The 20,477-nt window shown below is 41.2% G+C and overlaps 1 protein-coding gene across 3 annotated transcripts in view; it reads left to right on the top strand.

The window, feature by feature from the left end:
- Window positions 1–20,477, top strand: part of PID1 (phosphotyrosine interaction domain containing 1) — a 223,990-nt gene that overhangs the window by 60,783 nt on the left and 142,730 nt on the right. The window contains exon 1 of one of the 3 annotated variants that reach the window (XM_060193733.1): window positions 8,228–8,295. The exons of the other annotated variants lie outside the window; for them this stretch is intronic. The gene's annotated coding sequence lies outside the window, so the exon portion shown is untranslated. Of the gene's footprint in view, window positions 1–8,227; window positions 8,296–20,477 lie in introns of those variants that run through there. 3 annotated transcript variants of the gene reach the window in all.

Below are 20,477 nucleotides of genomic sequence, written 5' to 3'. Positions count from 1 at the left end.
AAATTTGCCATCAGGGCTCAGTGCCTACATATCGAATCTGCTGCTCTTGGCAGCCATTTTCTAAATGGCTTTTTAAAAAAATCAGAGAAGACAGAGAGAATTGAGAGGGGTGGGGGAAATAGAGAGGCAGAAAGACAGAAACACCTGCAGAATTGCTTCACTGCTTTTGAAGTCTCCTTAGTGCATGTGGGGAGTGGGAACTTGAACCTGGGTCCTTGCTATTTGTAATGTGCGCTTAACTGCCTGATCCCCTAAAATAGTTTTAGTAACCATTTGCTTCCAGTGTCCTTTTTAATGTGGTGATGTTGCTATTGTTATTCTTAGACAATCTTACATATATGCTAATATAATATAATGTAATATAATACAATATAATATAATATATAACATATATGTTTATGTATATAGGACAAGTATGCACATATTTTCGGCACACTATAGTCCTTTCATCCCAATATAGTTCCTTTAAATATTCTGTCTTCTGTTATACATTTATTCTGTGTGTTCACACACATATACAATAAGAGAACTATAGCAGTGTATATAGTATGATTTGTTATATATATTTATATATATTTATAAAATAGAGATAATTATTAACTGTTAATATCACTAAAGAAGCAGGGATTTTAGAAAATATTTTGATAATAAAATGTATACCTAGTAATCCTAAAATTGAATCTGGAAAAAATTGCATTTTTTATTATTATTTATTTTCCCTTTTATTGCCCTTGTTGTTTCATTGTTGATGTAGTTATTATTGAAGTTGTTGTTGGATAGGACAGAGAGAAATGGAGAAAGGAGGGGAAGACAGAGAGAGAAAGAGAGGAGAGAAAGACAGGCGAGAAAGAGAGACACCTACAGACCTGCTTCACTGCCTGTGAAGTGACCCCTGCAGGTGGGCAGACAGGGTTCGAACTGGGATCCTTAAGCCAGTCCTTGCGCGTTGTGCCATGTGCGCTTAACCCGCAGCACTACTGCCTGACCCACAAAATATTCCATTTATAATAATACCATAGTCATTTCCTTTTGGTTCACATAAGCCCAGGTTCTAAAGCTCTTTCTTTCTGTATATGTGATTTAATAAATTCATGAGCTAACAGGGGTATAATTCCACACCTTTCCCACCACTAGAGTTCTGTTTTCCCATCCCCTCTATTAAAAACTGCAATAGCTCTTCTAAGGTCAGAGATATATAATAATTTCTTCTTCTGCTTTTTTTTTTTTTTGCCTCCAGGGTTATTGCTGGGGCTCAGTGCCTGTACTATGAATCCACTGCTCCTGGAAGCTATTTTTTCCCTTTCGTTGCCCTTGTTGTTTATCTTTGTTGTTGTTGTTGGATAGGATAGAATGAAATCGAGAGAGGAGGGTAAGACAGAGAGGGGAAGAGGAAGATAGACACCTGCAGACCTGCTTCACCACCTGTGAAACTACTCTCCATTACAGGTGGCAGTTAGGGCTCAAACTGGGATCCTTCCTCTGGTCTTTGTGTTTCATGCCATGTGCACTTAACCTGCTGTACTATCACCTGGCCCCCTATATGATAATAATAATACATATATATATAATGTATATTTGCCCATTTTTTCCTTAGTCCTGCCTTCCCTTCCTTCCTTTTTTTAAAAAAAAATATTTATTTATTTATTCTCTTTTGTTGCCCTTGTTGCTTTATTGCTGTAGTTATTGATGTCATCATTGTTGGATAGGACAGAGAGAAATAGAGAGAGGAGGGGAAGACAGAGAGGGGAAGAGAAAGATAGACACCTGCAGACCTGCTTCAACCACTTGTGAAGTGACTCCCTGGCAGGTTGGGAGCCAGGGGCTCGAACCCGGATCCTTATGCCAGTCCTTGTGCTTTGCACCACCTGCGTTTAACCCGCTGCACTACCGCCCGACTCCTCCCTTCCTTTTTAAGTCCCACCTATTGCTACTTCTAAATTCCTTTCCTTTTTTTCTCCCTTCTCTTTCAGGGTCTTGGTGTCCTGATGGAACTGGAGTTTAGGGCCCTCTGATTTTCCTCCCCTAACATTACTCCCCCTCTGGTAGTCTGGACCAGAATTCTTTTTGGGGAGCAGAAGGTGGGATTCTGTAATTGCTTCTTCACAGGACATGGGTGCTGGCAGGTGATCCCTTAGCTTGTTTCTATCTTTCACTAGTGGGGTAGGGCTCTGGGGAGGTGTGGTTCTGAGACACACTAGTGAGGCTGTCTGCTCATGGAATTCAGGATGGAATTGTAGTAGCATCTTCAATTTGGTGACTGAAAAGCAGCAAGATACAGAGCAAGAAAAAACAATAAAATTGAACAATAAACAGGAACCAAAAGATAGGAATAGAGCAGATGAGAATGAGGATCTTAGGGTGGAGAGAAGCTATTTTAAGAAAGTTTCTAGGGCCCCATGACTTTAATAATTCTATTTTGAGGTTGCTGGCTAACATGCAGGTGGACTAAAAACATGGTCTGGGAAGATGTGGTCAGAGTTGCGAACAGGACTAGAAATCAGGATTAGGAAAAAAGGAGTAGCTCTTTCTTAGAGCTGATATCATCTTAAATACTATTGAACTTTTGAAATGGTTTTCTACAAGACTTTATAAGAAGTGGTATGTGAAAGCTTGCCTCTACAACCAAGACTTTTAGAATGGAATTTTGTTTTTCCTCTAGAATATTTTTCACAGACTTTTTGTTGGTTTCATCATTTTAAAAGAGCAATGTCTAAATCCAAAAAGACTTATCTAGTAGTAAATTATAGTTTGTGTGTTGCTTTGAATCAGTCAGTTAGCCTTATTATTTTTTGATTGTGTCCGTTTTTTCCTTTTCTGAGCCTGAGATTAACTAGCCAGTTTGAAATTATGTTTTTGAGTACTCCAAGGGTTCTACATACTTTTGGAAAGGCTGTGGATCTGCACTAAGCCCAGAACAACAAATTAAATTTAATTCCCTTCTAGAATTTTCATTAGGCTTTTTGGACCAGGGCTTAGTGGCAAGGGACTGGAGATTCTTCTTGTTATGCATGGAGGTAATAAGTCCTCTTTGACAGCGTCTTTCCATTCTGCAACTTTAGTGCTCCTTCACAATATTGCCTGCTCTCTTGGGATGCCATTTTGAAAATAACATATGGCTTTCCTTTCATTCAGAGAAACCCGTGTTTAATTTGGCAGGAAGGAAAGTGTACTTGACATGGATTTTACTTGTTTTTATTTCTGGAAAAATGACTCTGAGAGGCCATTTTCCAATAAAGGGTACAGTATGATTTTATTAAGTGCCCACAATTTATCTTTTACATGTCAATTAGTTTCTCCAAACATATAGGCACAATACATGACCAATGAAACAAAGCCTTTTCCTGTTACAGCACAGGGACCTGACTCAGAAGGAGAAGATATTCTATTTTGTGTTTATGTATGGCCTGTATACACTTGGAATCTTGCCATTTCTCCCATGGGCAGATGGGTTTTACTTCCCTGAATCTAGGTGGATTTTACTGACTTGACCAACAACCTGGAGTAGAAGTGTAATTCTGAGACTTCCAAGGTGGGACCAAACGTTTTGTATCAGTAGCAGCATCTTCTCACCAGATTCTCTTTGGCAACTCATTGCCACCAGGCAAGAAACCTAGACTACCTCAAATCCATTCTGGAGAAGCTAAGGGTTCTAGCCAACAATTCCATTTGAACCACACTCTAGCCACGCCTGCCAAGACACCCTATGTGAAGGAGACTTCTCAACCAGCCTTTCCAGTGGAATGGAATGACCTTGCTGAAGCCTCCCCAAGTTTGGATCCACTAAATCATGAGATCTGAGTTAAAAACAAAGGGAGCTGTTTAAAGCCATTTGACTTTAAAGCAGTTTATTCTGAAGTAAGAGATCACCAGGATAGGAATATTCCCATTAGCCTCTTAAATACAGTTTAAGTACAGTGAATAAATAACATTTTAAGGAAACAGCATGGAATTGTATGGGAACTGAACGACGAGAATCTGAGATCTAGTTTAGTTCCTAATAATCTAGATAACTGTGAGCATATGACATGACCTTTAAATATTTTTTTCCTACAAAATAAGAGAATTGATTTTAATGACAATAAAGACTAACAACAAGAATAATAAAACTCCGAAAAGACAAAACACTTACTGAATTCAGTTGTGAAACTGAACTAGGTTTTTAAATTTCAATTTATTCTTTATTGGAGGGATTAACTGTTTTCAGTAAATACAGTTTTTGATACAGGTGTGAAATTTCCCAGTTTTCTGCAGAACACTCTCAGCCCCAGGCCAGGTCCTCCTCCACCATCCTGCACCAGGAGCTCAACTCTACCCCTCACACCCCTAGAATGCTTTAACCTTAATGATGCAATCACTGGCATTGTTACTACTATTGCTACTATTCTTAATGTTAGCTTCTTGATGAAAAGTCAGGTTTAGGGAAATCAGGTACCTAATCATATATGATCTTCAAAATATATTTCTTTATCTTCCAACCTGTTACTCTTTTCCTAAGATATTTAGAATTAGTGCTTGTGAATTAAGCTTCTTACTTATGGTGGTTCAAGAATAATTTCTTTATAGAGGGATTCATGATTTACAGTCAACGGTAAAATACAGTAGTTTATACATAAATAACACCTCTCAGTTTTCCACATTTCCACTCGACCCCCCACTAGGTCCTCTTCTGCCATCATGTTCTAGGGCCTGAACCCTCCCTCCACCCCAGAGTCTGACTTTGGTCAATACACAACCTCCAGTCCAAGTTCTGCTTGGTGTTTTCCCTTCTGTTCTTATTTTTCAACTTCTGTCTGTGAGTGAGATCATCTCATATTTGTCCTTCTCTTTCTGGCTGATCTCACTTAACATGATTCCTTCAAACTCTCTATTCAAGATGAGCTGCAGAAGGTGAGTTCACTATTTTTTTTAAAAAAATTATTTATTTATGTGTTATTGGATAGAGACACAGGGAAAGTGAGAGGGGAGGGAAGACAGAAAGGGAGAAAGACAGAGAGACATTTGCAGTCCTACTTCACCACTCGTGAAGCTTTCCCCATGCAGGTGGGGACCAGTGGCTTGAACCTGGGTCCTAGTGCACTGTATTGTGAGCACTTAACCAGGTATGCCAACACCTGGTTCCCAAATTCACCATTTTTAATAGCTGAGTAGTATTCCATTGTGTATATACAGCACAACTTATTCTGCCCCTCATCTGTTGTTGAACACCTGGGTTGCTTCCAGGTTTTGGCTATTATAAATCATGCTGCTATGACCATAGTTACACACAGATCTTCTTGATGGTGTTTTTGATTCCTTAGGATCTATCCCCAGGAGAGGAATTACAGGATCATAGGGTAGATCCACTTCTAGCCAGGAACAACTTCCTTTTTATTGTATCAGAAGAAATTTATTAATTATAAATTTTTTAAAAAGTAATGGTGTAAAGATAATGGGTAAATCTTGATATTTATTTTTAAATTTTATTTATTTATTCCCTTTTGTTGCCCTTTTTTTTTCTTATTGTTGTAGTTACTGTTGTTGCTGTTATTGATGTTGTTGTTGTTGGATAGGACAGAGAGAAATGGGAGAGAGGAAGGGAAGACAGAAAGGGGGAAAGAAAGATAAGACAACTGCAGACCTGCTTCACCACTTGTGAAGCGACCCCCCTGCAGGTGGGGAGCCATGGGCTCGAACCAGGACCCTTAAGCCGGTCCTTGTGCTTGGTGCCACCTGCACTTAACCCGCTGCACTACCGCCTAACTCCCGATAATAGGCGAATCTTTTGTGAAATTTATCATGTTACTATTGATTTATTGAGGTAATTGAGAGAACCAGAGTTGCTGAAGACTCTTGGTAGGATGAAGTTGTTTTAGCAAGTGTGGGAGGTAGCTCACAGAGATTGACACATGGATAGTTTATAGCAACAGTGCCTCGTGGGGTAACAAGGTACAATTCATTAACCCTCTTGTATGTAGATATAACTGCACCTTCATTTTAACTCTCAAAAAATTGTGCCTACGTAGTTTTTGTGCTTTTTTTTCCCCCTGCCCCCTTGGTTTCTTCTAACAATATATATTTTTTCCTTTTAAGTTGTAGATATGGGGCTGGTGAAATAGTTCACTTGGATAATATGTTGCTTTGTTATGTATATGATTCAGGTTCCAGCCTGGCCCCTGCCACATTGAAAGAAACTTCAGTATCCTGGTTTCTTTCTTTTTCTCTCTCCCTTTCTCTTTCTGACGCTCTGTCTTTTTTTCTTTTTAATTTTTTTATATTTATTTTCCCTTTTGCTGTTTTGTCATTGTTGTTATTGATGTTATCTTTCTTAGGACAGAGAGAAATGGAGAGAGAAGGGGAAGACAGAGGGGCAAGAGAAAGACACCTGCAGATCTGCTTCACCACCTGTGATGTGACTCCCCTGCAGGTGGGGAGCCAGGGGCTCAAACCAGGTTCCTTATGCAGGTCCTTGAGCTTTGCGCCACATGTGCTTAACCCGCTGCGCTACCGCCTGACTCCTTCTGTCTGACTCTCTGTCTTTATCTTAACTTTTTTTTTTTTTTTAAGAGAAAGATGGAAGGCGAGCAGGAAGGGGAGGAGAGAAGGAAGAAGTGTAGGAAGGAAAGGAGCAAGGGAGGGCACAGAAGAGTTGACAGGAAGAATTCTCTGGCTACCTTTGGTGTCTCAGATCTTTGCTATACCTCATGCCTATATATTAGCGTCACACAGGCTATTTCAGGTTTATATTTGAGAACATTATTAATTTGAAATTGATTTTGTTTTCTTGAGCCACGTAGTTAAGGCACTGTGTATCAAGTCCATTTTCTCAAATGGGTTCTGACCCAAATTTTCTTTCTTTTTCTCTCTCATACAATCTTTCCCCTTCAGAAGTGAGATTTATTTTACTTTCATTTGCGTTACCAATTATTTTTTTAAAAATTCTTAATCCAATTTGAAGCTGCTGGTTCTCATTTTGCATAGCATTCCCTGGTGCTCTGAACCTATTAATTTTGGTTGAAGTATTAAGAATGTCTAAATATAAGCTCATGAATGAACTTGCTGAGTGGATTGAAAAATACTCTTAAGCTTTTCAGGTCTTAGTTGCAGGGTGTGATAGCTGTTTAACTCACATTTATTCATGGGGACGTTCTCTTTGAAACACTGATGGATGCATTATTTCATGTGGATTAGTAGGAATTACTCCTTTTTTCCTCTCTTAGTGGCCTGGCTTAACTGCTTATTGCAAAATAGATGTAATTATAGATCTTGGATATAAAATATGGTCTGTATACAGAAAGAATAATCTATATTACAACAACCCCAGGTGTAATGAGCCTTTTAAAAATCCTTAATTTTCTCTCTATTTACAAAAGGTATTTGTTGCTGGGTACTTTAATTCTGCATTATTATTTGAGTGAGGACTGAAGTTTCTGAAAGAAAATAAGAGCATTCCTTTAGGGATAAGCATTATCCTCTTAGAAATATCTTTCCAGTAATCTCATCTCTATGTATTTTATGTAAATAACCTCACACCACTTTTTAATTCATGATATTTATAAGGGTTATGATTTCCCCATTAAAATCAGTGCAAAAATGTGTCCAATGTTACCTCCCCCCCTTTTTTTTTTTACCACGGGATCCCCTCTTCTCCTCCCCACAGCTGGCAATCACCAGGGTGCTCCCTGGATGGGTGAGTTGGGTGTCTCTTTATAATTTTATAGGAGTGCTTATATGCTATTAGTATTTGTCTTTCTCAGTTGAACTTATTTCCCTTGGCACAGTGCCACTGAGTGATTTACATTTGGAGCTAGGCTCTGCACCTGCCAGAAGAGCCCTAGGAGAGAAACCTGGTTCTGAAGGGAACATCCTTCCCTTGTCTGGTTTTCTGGAGAGAGGATGCCCACATCCTTGGGAGCTTGCTTTTCTCCTAGTAGGAGATCCCTGTGCTCTATGACTGAGTTCCAGCCACCTTCACGTGGACAGGATCCCCTTGTGGGGTTGTTTTGCTAAGGGGCCTTCCTTGCAAACAAGAGAGACTTGGCAACACCTGGAGGCAACTGAGAGGTGGAGCTCCGTCTGATAGCTAGAGCTGTGGGGGCCAAACACCCCTGACTGCAGGGCATATCTTCCACATACACCTGCCCTTGGCTGGGGGCACCCTAGTGTAAGAGCACCCCCCCACACACACACACAGACACACACAGACACACACACACACACACACACACACACACACACACACAGAGAGAGAGAGACAGTGCCAGCTGCAATGACTACAGGGTCAGGAGAGGACTTTGCAGCTTCTTCTCAGGATTCCAGGCTAAGCAGGAAAGCTCAGGGTTGTTTTATTTTTCCTCCTCCCATTTAAGCCTTTGATGTCTTCTCTTTGTTCTGAGGAGCACTTACAGAACAGTTAGCAGTAATTGTCATTGAGAGAAATTTAATATAGAAGAAAAATAGGCTTTACATAAATATTTAAAAGCGTGCTTACTAAAGACCAAAGAGGTTTAAAGAGCAATTATTTCATGGGATCATTGCTGACTGGAGGCTAAGGACAGCAAACTAATATTTTTTTGAGAGGACTATGTTCCGAGTACTGCTGCCTTTTCTCCTTTCCGTTCTTTCTTTATTTCTTTATCTCCCCTTCTTTCTCTCCCTTCCCTTTGTCTCCTCTCACTTTCAAGGAAGAGGTAAATGTACCTCCAAACTCCCAGTCCTGTGTATTTCTTTTTCTTATGGGTCAGGGTGCCAGCAGACAATAGATGACCTCCAGGGGGAAGATGACGACTTTCCTAGAGAGTTATGGCAGAAAGAACTCAGACACATCACTGGATATTTCTGTCCAAGGACAAAAACATCTCGAGAGCATGCAAGAATGAGTGAATCAGTCACACGGGTCTGATGGGTGTGATAATGGGAAGTTTGCATTTTGGGGCATGCATCATGACTGATAAGGTCACAGGGGTTTCATTTTATTTTATAAAAAAAGATTTGCTTATCTATGAGTGTGAGAGAGAGGTTATTAGAGTGCTGAGGTATCACTCTGGCATAGGTGGTTCAGGGAATTGAAGGGACACTTGAAAGATCAGCATTCTGTCCACTGTGCTACCTCCCTGGCTGCAGTGCACAATGGTTTTAAAAGCCAGTGGGCAGGGCGGGAGGTGGGGTGAGCCCCGGCACACCCGGTTAAGTGTGCATTACCATATGTAGACCTGGGTTCAAGCTCCCAGTATGCACTTGTAGGAGGAAAGCTTCATGAGAGACAGGTGTCTCTCTCCATCTCTATCCCCATTCCCTCTTAATTTTTCTCTGTATTATGGGAATGTAATCAATAAATACAACTAAAAAAACATTTTGTTTTAAAGAAACCATTGGGGAAGTATCAGAGTGGGAACAAGGAAATGGACAGTCTTAATGGTGATGAAACAGTGGACGTTTGATTTAAAAAAGATTTTATTTATCTATTGAATAGATGCAGACAGAGAGAAAGTGACAGGGAGAAGGAGATAGAAAGGGAGAAAGAAAGACACCAACAACACCACTTCCCTGCTTCTCAAGCTTTCCTCCTATAGATGGGGACCTGGGACTTGAACCCAGGTTGTTGCATATTGTAACATATGCTTTCTAGTAGGTGTGTCACCACCTGACCCCAATAGTGATTTTGTTTTTGAGTCATGTGACTGGAGGGGTGGGGCCAAAGCCAGGAAAGAAAGGGAGGAGTAAGACTGTGCACAGGGTGAGGAAGCTTAAGGAAGCTCCATTTGGGCGTAGAGGGAACGGAAGATGGAGAAGCTGCTGTTGGAAATAGTGTCAGCAGGGGCAGATTTAAGAGAGGACTCAAAATATGTATTTTATTTTAATGAGAGAGAGATACAGAAAGACCTTTTTTTCCAGACACGATTACAACTGCAAGTTTCAAAGGCCAGGACACTGGGGAACCAATTTAGGCAGCATCAGGAAGTAAGCCCCTTAGTTGGAGATGTAGAGATAGGGGAAGGGGAGAGAAAGAGTGAAGTAGTCCAACAGCAGAGTGGGAGAGGAGATGGCTGAAGAAGTACAGATAAAGAGCCCTGAGAAGCCTGTACTTCCTGCTTGAGGTTTAAGGTTATGGACACACATTGAGCCCAGCCTGTTTGCAGTCATGGCTGGAGAAACTGGTTTTTATCAGCCTTGGCTTTCTAAGACTGGTGTAGTGGCTATTAAAGGTGTATTAAAGCAAGCAAGCAAGCAAGCAAGCAAGAAAGAAAGAAAGAAAGGAAATTCTTTACAATCCAGCAGTGTCACTAAACTCTCTAGGACCCAGCAATACCATTCTTAAGCATCTGTTGCAAGGACCTGAAAACACTATTTGAAAATGCTATTTTGAAAGGATATATGCACCCCAGTGTTTATAACTGCTTTATTTGCAATAGCCAAAATAAAGAGACGTAAATGTCCATCCATAGCATAAGGGACCAGGTGGTGTCGCAACTGGTGAAGTGAACACACTACAGTGCACAAGCACCCAGGTTCAAGCCCCTGGTCCCTTCTGCAGGGGGAAAGTTTCACAAGTAATAAAGCAGTGGTGCATTCTCTGTCTCTTTCCCTCTCTATCTCCCCTTCCTCTCTCAATTTTTCTCTGTCTCTAGCAACTAATAAGTAAAGATAAGAAAAAAGAAAACCTAGGAAAAAAAAAAAGAGCCATGGCGTATATATTCAGTGTAATACGTCTCTGTAATTGAATCAATGACATTGTATACAGTGCAGGGCCAAGTGGATCTACAGATACTATTTCTAAGTGAGATAAATAAAGAGGCAAAGGACAACTAGCAGGTGACTTTGTTCATATGTGGAATGTAGATGGTCAAATTAAACAAAGTTTCAGAAACATAGTAAACTGCCTCTTCGACTGTGAGAGAACAGTGGTGATTGTCAGAGACGTGGGCAGTACTGGAACTTTGATGGTGGGTGCAGTGACTTACTAACACATATGTGTATGGTATATGAAACTCTGCCCCTGAAGTCTTACAGCTTTGTAAACCACTGCAAAATTACTACTAATAAAAATGACAAGGACAGATCGTTTTCATGAGTACTCTAGGGATGACTGGCCTTGAGAATGACCCCAGGTGTTAAACATGGGTCAGGAAGGCTGAGAGCGTGGGTCATAGGAGACAGTGGTTGGAGACATGGTCTAGGGTTCCTTTCTGATTGAAGATAACAGGAGCTTAAGCAATTCATGGTCATGAGCTGAAAACCACAAGAGTCTGTGGTCAGAGAGTTAGATGCTCAACATAAAGCTGGGACTTGTGTCCTCTAAGTGCCTCAGGTTTGGAATAAATTTCTTAAAATCACTGCGATTTTCCAGGGAGGCTCATTTATAGCTTTTCACTGTGGCATTCAGTCTCCTTGCCCCAGGCAAACTCAGAGGGTTATTAATTTTCATTACTAAAAAGTAGTCTGTTCATGCTGATGATGCCAACTGTTTCCTAGCCGCCTCTGTTAGGTAAGAGCCCTCTCTGGTTATGTCTACAGAGAGAAATATGACAGAACGGAGCTTCAGAGCCAGTTCTTTCTATTTTTTAAAAAATTTCTACTGTGTCCATTACTATATATTAACATATATGCATGTATCACTATAGACATAGATACATTATCTGATTTTTATTGACATTCACTGACTTAGAACTTCTCCATGGAAAATTAAGACACTGGGATATTGTGATTATGACTTGGAACCCTTCCATCACTGGTGGAGGTGTCTTTCTGGGAAGAACATCTGGAGCGAAGTATCATGTAACTTCCTGGCATTACTGTCACCTTCTCTTACTTGTAATGTGGTTATAAATGTGAATTGCAAAGGTTCACTGCTGGTTGTCTTTCCTCTTTCATCCCTTGTTCCCACATTCTCACAGACTTTTCATGCTCTACACGGCATGATGAAAGGACAGGCTTTTGCTCGACCTGAGCCGAGCCTCTTGTGTCTTTCATCATCGCCTGCCATTGCCCTTCTCATTCTCTCTCTTCTAGCCCGCCTTGACCATTTGCTGCTCCAAGATTTGCCTCTCTCGTTTGGTCTCTTCCTGCCTTTCACGTCACCTGGCAACATCCCATTGTCACTTACTTGACCTTCAAGTCTCGGAGCAGAGGACACCTCATTAATGAAGCTGCCCTTTGTTCTGGGGGTGCTCAGACACCTCAGCAGTTCTGAGTCAAATGGAGGGGCAGCACGGGACAAGTTCCCTAATTCTAGAACTTCTGATTCAACGGGTCTGAGGTGGGGCCCACACACCTGCTGTTCTAGGTCCTAGCAGGTGTGGATGGGTGTAGAGACACAGAGAGTCACCTGCTTCAGGGTGAAAGACCTTTCTTACTGGTGTTGACACATGCAAAACACCCCCCCCTAAAACTTTATTCCGTCACTCAGCAAACACAACGGTAGCAGTAGCATATACTGTATTATGTGAATTATGTAATACATGAAATATTATATGTGATAATAATATATTTTACATGACATTATACATACTACATCATGGTATTGCTACAAGGGTTATCACTGGGGCTCAGTGCTTGCATGATGAATCTAGTGCTACCAGTGATCTTTTCTTTTTTTTTCCCTTTCTATTTTTTTTTTTTGCACAGGACAGAGAGAAATTGAGAGGAGGGGGCGGGAGATAGAGAGGGAGAGAGAAAGATAAGACACTTGCAGATCTGCTTCACTGCTGCTTGTGAAGCGTAGCCCCTACAGGTGGGAAGTGGGGGCTTGAACCTGGGTCCTTTCCCATGGTGATATATGTGTGCTTAGCCGGATGTGCCACTGCCCAGCCCCCCTACAACATGGCATCGCTATATTCCGTAGTATTGGGTTGCAGGGAAAGTCATGATGCATTTTTGCATAGAAGAACATGGCAAACATGCCGTATGACTTTCTGAAAACCCAGTGTATTCTGCTGTGCTATATGTAACTATAGCACACAAAGTGATTAAGCGACGATCATTTATTTCCCCAATACCTGCTGTAGGCACCCGGCTCACACAAGTTCACCAGAACCCGCATTCCCAGCCGACTGTTTACTGCACAGGAGGCGATTTAATCTTGGGTGAGTCAGCCCTCACCTTGGGTTGTGTGCATTGTCCAAGGCACATCATCACAAATGTCAGTCACAACTTTATGGTGCTGGAGGAAAAAAAAAATAAAATAGGTCATTTGAACTTTCTGCAAAACACCAAGCAGGCAGAAATGTGAGAAGACAGAGGAGGCTTCAGATTGGGAACATGTTTACAAGGAGCACCCGGGTGCCACCCTCCGTGTGTGTGTGTGTGTGTGTGTGTGTGTGTTTGCCCAGGAGGTTTCACCCTTCTACTCCACTCTTTTTTTTTTTTAATTTCTTAATTTATATTTTTTGACCTCCAGGGTTATTGCTGGGGCTCAGTGTCTGCACTATGAATCCACTGACTATGTATGTATGTATGTATGTATGTATGTATGTGTGTGTGTATTTACTTACTTTGTATAGAGACAGTGAGAAATTGAGGAGAGCATTACTGCTTCACTGCTTGTGTTTCCTCCCGGTGAGGTGAGGGCCAGGGACTTGAACCTGGTCCTTGTTCACTCTACTAGGTGCATCATCTCCTGGCTCCTGGAGAAGAATTATTTTCCCTCTTTATGGGGGAGGGTTAATGGTTTACAGTGGACAGCGAAATACAGTAGCTGGTCCATGTGTAAGATTTCTCAGTTTTCCGTATAAACACTGTAACCCCTCACTCAGATCCTCTTCCACCATCAGTTTCCTGAACCTGAACACTCCCTCTCCTATACCAGAGTCCTATAGTTTGGTGCAATACCCACCCCACTCTTCGTTTCAGTTGGTGTAGGCGACGTGGATTCCTGATGCCCAGGGGCTTGGCTCATGAGAGTATCTGCTGAGGAGAGACTGGGTGGACCTGAGCAGACTGGACTCTTTCTGAGCAGAAGGTTAATTCAGAAAGGGCCCAGCATCACTATTCTTGTCTTTGTGTGGCTCCACTCAGGGCTGAGTCCAGGACAGACACATGACCTCCCCACAGTTGCCTTGCTGAAATCAGCTCGCAGGCTCTGTGCTGCTGCAGCCAGATAAAATCTGGCATTTACTTTGCATGCAGTGACCTTTGCTTAAAAAAAAAAAAAGCTGGTTGGGGCACTTGCATGGTTAAGTTTTATAATTGAGTTCCTTTAAAGGGAAAGTCCATCTCCCAATGGCTAGTATTGAGGGTGGTTTGACTTCTTATTTTTATTAGTGATTTATAAGATTATGAAATAACGGGGATATAAGCCCCCACCACTGACGCCCTGTACTTTCACCTTCTCAACAATAACCACCAAAGTTCTCCCAAGGCCTTAGAGTCCAGTGACTACTTTTTCTTCTCAAGTTGATGTGTTTCAACTCTCTAGACTTTACATATGAGTGAAACCATCTGATAGCTGTCCTTTACTTCCTCCCTTACCTCACTATGCATAATCACCTCCAATTCTATTCATTTTTTCCCAAAGAACACAATATTGTCTATTTAAAAAATATCATCTTTTTTTAATTGCAACGTCGTATTCTATATCCCATGTCCTCTTCACCGGGTCATCTGTCGATAGGCATTTGAAAGGACGGTTTGGTGGGTGTAGAAAAGGGAGAATCGAAAGCACTATGGCAACTCTCTTAATGAAAATCGTTAATGAGGTGGTGTTCACTGAAAAGTAAACTTTGAGTGCTTCCAGGGTTATCGCTGGGGCTCGGTGCCTGCACTAGGAATCCACTGCCCATGGAGGACATTTTCCTCATTTTGTTGCCATTGTTGTTGATGTTATTGCTGTTGTTGTTGGATAGGACAGAGAGAAATTGAGAGAAGAGGGGTGACTAGCAGAGGTCCTGACACTAGCCAGGAGCTGCGGGTGCTAAACATAAATGCGTGGATTCTCCAGTGGATTCTTCCAGGCCTTCTGGAATATTTTGTAGACTGTTCTGTGAGACTTGGTCCAAAGATAGGTTCTTGGTACAGAGGTTTTATTTTATTTTATTTATTTTTAAAATTTTATTTATCACTGGGTATGTGGGAGAGGAGGTTATAATGAGTGTTTTTAAATAATAGATGGAGTTAGACAACAGTGTGTCTGATATCCTGGTATGCTCTATGTTTAAATAGTAGATATCTGGGTATTCTCTATGTTGGTGAAAATAAGCAAAGATATATTATTAATTTATTGTTTTTTTTAATCTTCCTTGTTAACTCGTCTGTAAATTGAAGGTTAGGCATCAGGGACCAGCTGTTCTCTGTATCTTTTTTTTTTCTGCCTCCAGGGTATCACTGGGGTTCGGTGCTGGCACTATGAATCCACTGCTCCTGGTGGGCATGCCCCCCATTTTTTATTAGATAGGACAGAGGAAAGTTTAGAGGGGAGGAGAAGATAGAGGGAGAGAGAAAGAGACACCTGCAGACCTGCTCCACTGCTTATGAGGTGACTTCCCCTTCATGTGGGGAGCCGGGGACTTGAACAGGGATCCCTGCGCGGGTCCTTGTGCTTCTAACTATGTGCGCTTAACCCGGTGCACTACCTCCCAACCCCTTGTACATTCTTTTTTTTTTTTTTAAATTTATTTATTTATTCCCTTTTGTTGCCCTGGTTGTTTTTGTTGTTGTTATTGATGTTGTCATTGTTGGATAGGACAGAGAGAAATGGAGAGAGGAGGGGAAACAGAGAGTGGGAGAGAAAGACAGACACCTGCAGACTTGCTTCACTGCCTGTGAAGCGACTCCCCTGCAGGTTGGGAGCCAGGAGCTTGAACAGGGATCCTTATGCCAGTCCTTGCGCTTTGCACCACCTGCACTTAACCCGCTGCGCTACAGCCCGACTCCCTCCCCCTGAACATTCTTAATGATTGATCAAGATAATTTCTCAGGCCACTGTGCCCCTACTTCACAGAGGTGGGAGGTTTGGGGTGTGACCTCTTCACAGAAGTAGAGTAGCTGAGTTTGAGTTTTTGGCTCACACGTAGGCCCAAGAAGGGTCGTGGCTCCAGACAGATTTCTTCGGCAGCTGACAGTGTCTTTAGTGGCAGATGCACTTTGCATTGCATTTGTGGTTAGTACCCGTGGCTTCTGGCTAGTGTCAGGACTTCTGCTAGTCACCCTGCCTGTTTGTACTCAGCTAACCCTCCTCACACAGTTCTGTGAAGAATAGATACTATACATGTTCCATTTATGGACAAGCCAGCTGCAGCTTGGGGAATTAACTAAGTTTCCAAGTTCATGTGTCTGGTCAGAGCTACTACTAGTATTCAAATTCAAGTAATCCTCTCTGCTGAAGTAGCGCTTCCTAGATACATTTGGCCTCCCAGTGGATTCTTCCAGGCCCTCAATAGTTTATTTTCCTTCCTTTTGTTAGTTGCATAACTATAAAGAAAGCACATGATGTCTGTCATAGAAATGAAAAATTAGAGTACTTAGGGCTTATACAACTCCTTTTTCTTTTTTTTGTGGTAGGGTTGACTAAGCCATTAATAACAACAGATGCCAAAGTCCATGTAGCCATCCATCAAGAATTGCTGAAGTCAGACATTCATTTGCAGACTATGTATTAAAGGAACATGGCCTGTGTTAGTAACGTTTATCTTTGTGACCAGAGTATCCGAAAACTTGCTGGAATATAGGCTTTTAAATTTGTGAGGCTAGTTACCTAATAGAAACAGCACATAGCACAAGCTATAGTGAAGTGTGTGTTGAATCCAGGAAGTGAAAGTCATATGACCCCAGGGAAGACTGCTGGGTGTGTGACTGTGGAATAAGTCAAAGACCGGTCAGCTCTGAGCCAAATGGAATCAATTACTGTCCCCTTGGAAATGGACCAGAGGTTGTTTACCAAATTCATTCGCCGATAGAGAGTCCTGTTTCTTCATCGCCTTGTTTGCCCTTTTATTTTGTTAATCACCTTTTTAAAAAAAATGTTGGAATTTTGCAGGCAACTGCCAGCAAGCATCGGATTTTATGAGCATGTTGAATGTAGCAAAGGAAATATAAAGTTGTTCTAAAATTATACGCACCTGTTTTGAATTTGTCGCTTTGATAGATGTTGCTTTTTGGGATTAGAGGAAAGAGCCTGTGTTGTATTTCAGGCAGTTGATAGAAGGCAGGAGATTTGAGAACGCTGAAAATTCTTAAGGAGCCATGGATTCTCCCTGTCCCAGAAGCCCAGTTGGCATTAATGGGTTTTATGAACCTTCTTATATCTAACTGAATTATGTGACTTCAAATACAAACAACTCCATTTGGGATTGCTTTGGGGGAAAGAAATGAGATATATCATTTGCATTATATCCCTGGTTATTCATATTTGTACAGGATTTTTTCTAAAATATTGAGTGATCCATGTTCAGGTTTATATTTGATTGAAGGTGGTCAGTGGAAGCAATGAAAAGAAATAGTCTAGGAGCACATGTGCTAGCACACTTGTGTAAGCTCACAAATTACCATGTATAAGGACGTGGGTTCGAGTCCCCTTACTACACCTGCAGAGAGGAAGCTTCATGAGAGGGGAAGCAAGTACTTACTGTCTCTCTCTCCCTCTCTATTTCCTCCTTCCTTCTCAATTCCTTTCTGCCTCTGTTCAGTAAATGAATAATTAAAATAAAATAAACTTAAAAAATAGAACTTTAAGAAAAGAAATGGTCTAATTTGATTTTGATCAAAAGATGATTTGTTCAAGAACAGTGGTCCTGCAGGATGGATTATCTTGGCACGGGGTGGGAGGGCATGAGGGTCATATTTCTACCCTTTCTCCGTCCCTCATGACTGTAGGCTGTGAGTGGAGACGTTTTGTCTACCATGTGCATTTGAAAATACATTCTGTTTGATTCTGTTCTATTTTAAACTTTCTTTGGAGGACTTATTGTTTATTTTCCTAATTGTTTGAAAATATTTCTTAAATGTCTTCCTGCTTCTTGGAAATACCATAATGTGGATGGTCACAGAGACTTGTGATAATTATAAGTGACTTGTAAACTGCAATAGTCTTGGTTAATATGAATACACACATACATGCATATGTATATATACACATATATTTTTTGACAAGCAAAATATCCCCCATGACCCTGTTAGTGAGTTAGTTACTTAAAATATCCTTGTTTATCCATCTTCTAAAATTTCTTATCAGTAAATACTATTAAAAAATGAACAGAGTCTGATTAAAACTGAGATGTGCAGAATATTTCCTGTCAGGTCCAGTAACTTTGTCATATCTGTATGCAGGATTTTCTAGTGTATTATTATTATTATCACTATTATTTTTCTGTATAGTGAGTCACCTCCAGAATTATCTTTGTGATAAAATAAAAATGATCTCTTTTGCTGATAAACCTGCAAGATGGACAGAGCTACACTATCATCTGAGGCATCTTAACTGCATTTAAAGGATATACTTTAAATGGCTATTTGCCCTGAAAACTGGTGCTAGTTGTGAACTAGGATCTGAGTTGGATAGTTCTCTTTCCTCTCCGCATACCCCTTTGGGCTGTTTGTGCTTCTTCACAACATGGCATCTGGATTCCAACACTCACTATTGCAAGATAGATAGTAGAAGTTAGCCAATTGCTTTCTTTCTTTTTTAAAAATTTTTATTTATAAAAAGGAAACTTTGACAAAACCATAAGATAATAGGGTTACAACTCCACACAATTCCCACCACCAGAACGCCATATCTCTTCCCCTCCCCTGATAGCTTTCCTATTCTTTATCCCTCTGGGAGTATGGACCCAGGGTCATTCTGGGGTGCTGAATGTGGAAGGTCTGGCTTCTGTAATTGCTTCTCTGCTGAACATGGGTGTTGACAGGTCAGTCCATACTCCCAGCCTGTCTCTCTCTTTCCCTAGTGGGGTGGGGTAGCCAGTTTCTTTTTTGTTTTCCTCCTCCTCCTCCTCCTCCTCCTCCTTCTTTTGTTTGTAAAATAGAAAATATCAGCAAAACTATAGAATAAGTGGGGTGAAAAATCCACACAATTCACACCACCAGAGTTCCATATCCCACTCCCTCCATTAGAAGCTTTCCTATTCTTTATCCCTCTGGGAGCATGGACCCAGGGTCATTCTGGGGTGCAGAATGTGGAAGGTCTGGCTTCTGTAATTGCTCCTCTGCTGAACTTGGGTGTTGACAGGTCAGTCCATACTCCCAGCCTGTTTCTCTCTTTCCCTAGTGGGGTGGGGTAGCCAATTTATTTATTTATTTATTTATTTATTTATTTATTTATTTCTTCTTCTTCTTCTTCTTCTCCTTCTCCTTCTCCTTCTCCTTCTCCTCCTCCTCCTCCTCCTCCTCCTCCTCCTCCTCCTCCTTCTCCTCTCCTTCTCCTTCTCCTTCTCCTTCTCCTTCTCCTTCTTCTTTTTCCTCCTCCTCCTCCTCCTTCTTCTTCCTCCTCTTCTTCTTTTGTTTGTAAAATAGAAAATATCAACAAAACCATAGAATAAGAAGGGTGAAAAATCCACACAATTCCCACCACCAGAGTTCCATATCCCACTCCCTCCATTAGAAGCTTTCCTATTCTTTATCTCTCTGAAAGCATGGACCCAGGGTCATTATGGGGTGCAGAAGGTGACAGGTCTGGTTTCTGTAATTGCTTCTCCAATAGACATGGGCATTGACAGGTTGATCCATACTTCCTGCCTGTCCTTATCTTTCCCTAGTGGGGTGGGGCTCTGGGGAAGCAGAACTGCAGGACACATTGGTGGAGTCGTCTGTCCAGGGAAGTCTGGTTGGCATCCTGCTAGCATCTGGAACCTGGTTACTGAAAAGAGAGTTAACATACATAGCCAAGGTGGGGTTCCAGGTGAATGTACCTTCACCAAGTACATTGGTGAAGTCGTCTATCCAGGCGAGTCAGGTTAACATCACGGTGGCATCTGCAACTTGGTGTTTGGAGCAAATATTCCTTTGCTTCCTCCTTTCTTGTGGGACTCGGTTCAGAAGTTCCTATAAGGTGGGGTTGATTGTGGAAAATTCCTTTAGTTATTGGATATTTGAGAAAAATCTTTATTTCTCCCTCATATTTGAAGGATAATTTTGTAGGACACAATATCCCTTGGGGTAGCCAATTTCTTAAAGGCTATTTAGAAGGGACACTAGTCCTTCTGCGTGAGGTAAGACATGTCAAATAATTTGTAACCATCTTTAATTTACAACAAACCAAATTTGATTACTTATATTTATCTCTATAAAGTGTTCTTGCTTATATAATTTTGGCTTTTCTTTGTGATATTTCTTCATACCATAGAATGCCTATGATCAATGTAGAGTGAGCACATAGACTCTATTGGAAAAATGCAAGGATCAGAGAAGTGGTTTGAAAGGAAACCAGCAGAGGAAATGCTATCAGGATAGCCCATAAGTGTAAGTAGTGCTTAATTCTGTGGGAAAATTTTCTGAAATGTAAAATTCCAAACCAAGCCATGCCTTGCAAATCTGAGTTAATCCATTTATAAGGCTTTGGAGCTGAGGTATTT

This window comes from Erinaceus europaeus, chromosome 7 (genome assembly GCF_950295315.1).
Source record: "Erinaceus europaeus chromosome 7, mEriEur2.1, whole genome shotgun sequence".
In the NCBI taxonomy this organism is placed as follows: domain Eukaryota; kingdom Metazoa; phylum Chordata; class Mammalia; order Eulipotyphla; family Erinaceidae; genus Erinaceus; species Erinaceus europaeus.
Note: the sequence above shows the minus strand (reverse complement) of the source record. Positions and strands in the feature narration are given on the sequence as shown.